This window comes from Octodon degus, unplaced genomic scaffold (assembly GCF_000260255.1).
Source record: "Octodon degus isolate 3935 unplaced genomic scaffold, OctDeg1.0 scaffold00165, whole genome shotgun sequence".
NCBI lineage: Eukaryota > Metazoa > Chordata > Mammalia > Rodentia > Octodontidae > Octodon > Octodon degus.
The window spans coordinates 4,182,672-4,184,830 of record NW_004524741.1 but is presented as its reverse complement, the minus strand read 5'-3'; positions in this window follow the sequence as shown (position 1 = coordinate 4,184,830).

Genomic DNA, 2,159 nt, shown 5'->3' with positions numbered 1-2,159 from the left:
AGAGATTTCATCAAAATCTCTGGTTTCATTCTAGATTACCTGATTGGAGCCCTTAATTTTTTTAAAGTTACAAAGATTCAATATATATTGGCACAGGGTAAAACTTCTCATTCCAAAATTTTAAAATAGTGAAATAAAGACTAATCAAACCAAACCAAAATGAGAACTTACCAGGGCAGACAATATATCTGATAGCTAGATGACCACCATCCACGGCATGTGATGGTGACATGTGGTTTTGAGTGTGGACAGCAATATGCCTATATATCCCTGTATATTGTAGCCACATTGATCTCTTTGTTGGTCTGTTTCCTTACTTAGTGTGTCTCTTCATAGGATATGTTCCACTTTTTGGCATATGAAGCTTTCCAAAATCTCTAATGAAAATTCAGAGTCACACACAACTTCATACGTTGCCATGATAAACTTGAACTGTTGGGATTCTGACACTCCATACTAACTGTTCCCATAAGCTTTTCTTTTAAATCTGGTAGAAACTTCCATGAATGCAATATCTTGCATTTTGCATGCCTACACATCTAGCACCATGAAAATATGTCAGCCTGCTACCCTGTGAGTTCAGCTAGAACCATGGTCCCTGGGGAGAGGCAATCTCTAAGTGTCTGGACAGCTGATTGCAGAGAAAACATTCCTTAGGTTTGAGCAGGGCACATCAGTGCTGGATTATCAGGACCAAATCTATCAAATTTGAATAGAGCTTTATGTGATGGGGCTCTGATAGTTGAACTCTATATAACCTATGAAAAGTCCTTAAGGTATCTTTGCTTTTATCCCAGTATTCAATCAGGACTTATTTTTCAGTGATGCTAATCTGTCTGCCAGTCACACAAATTGATAGGCTGCACAAAAATTATTAACTCACCAAATAAAAAATTTTAAAACCTTTCTGCTTTCTTTGGTGCATTTGATTTTTTCTGTAAATCTGGCTAAATGGCCATCCGTATCCATCCAACAATTAAGTACTATGTCTTTCTTGAAATTTCCTGTACCAACCAAAGCAGTCTGTCTCCTTTATATTCTTTCTCTTCCAAACTCTCAACATATCTGCAAGAATGAGATGTTTCTTTTCAGAATGGAACACAAATGACCTCTATACCAATTCTCAATATTGTCTTCATTCTCATCATTGACATCAAGGCCAAAGGCTTGTTTGTGTCGTTTTACAAGCATTCTGGTATTCTAGGCTCACAGTAGAACTGTTCCTGAAAGTTCTGTTACAGTGTATGTCTAAGATGTCCCCTCAAGAACTCATGTATTCAAAGGTGGGGGTTTTGGAGCTTGTTCATATTGCAAGGGTACATGTAATGTTTAAGGATTGTGTTTCAACTTGATTGTCATTGGTCCAACCACTATGGATTGAGGAAGGACACATCCAGGAGTGATTGTGTGTATCCCAGGGTTATGGTCCCAAGTCATATGGTCTGTTTCTTCATCCTGGCCATCTGCCATGCTTCCCTTGTTATGCTTATGGACTCCCAAGAACTAAGCAGGCAGGCACTTATGCTGCTGGGCTATCTCTCTAGCCCATCAAGAACTAAGCAGATTGGACCATTCATACATTTATTGCATAGTATGGAATCTTAGAACTAGACAATGTTGGACTCAGTTGTGGGCTAATAAATATCTTCTCAAGTTGTGTGTTCCTGTATTACATGTTGGCAGTGAAAATGCTTACAGACCTAGTGCTGCATTTCTCAGTGTATTTTGATTAGTACATGAATGCATCCTGACTCAGTGTGCTGTTAGGAGGTGGAGACCTAGTAGATGAACTAGGTCACCTATGTTTCGATGTACAAAGATGCCCTTTTACCTCTTACTTTCTGTCTCTCTCTCTGTTTTTGTCGTGTCTCTCAGATGTTCTCTCTCTCTTGCTCTTTTTGTTTTTAATTGTATTCTAGTCATGAATAGCTATTCTCTTCTACACCCTTCTGACAAGTCACCATTCTGTGTTGGGGGTAGAAACCATTAGACTATGAAATCATGAAGCAAAATAAGCAGGTGCTTTAGTCCCCGGGCTATTTTGCCAGCCCTGTAACTGCTTTTAACCAGATGTAAGGTAAGAATCAGGATTAAAAAGCAGAGATGAATAAAGGGTTATTTGTGTTTTTGAAATCTTTTTACTTGTGCCATTATGTATG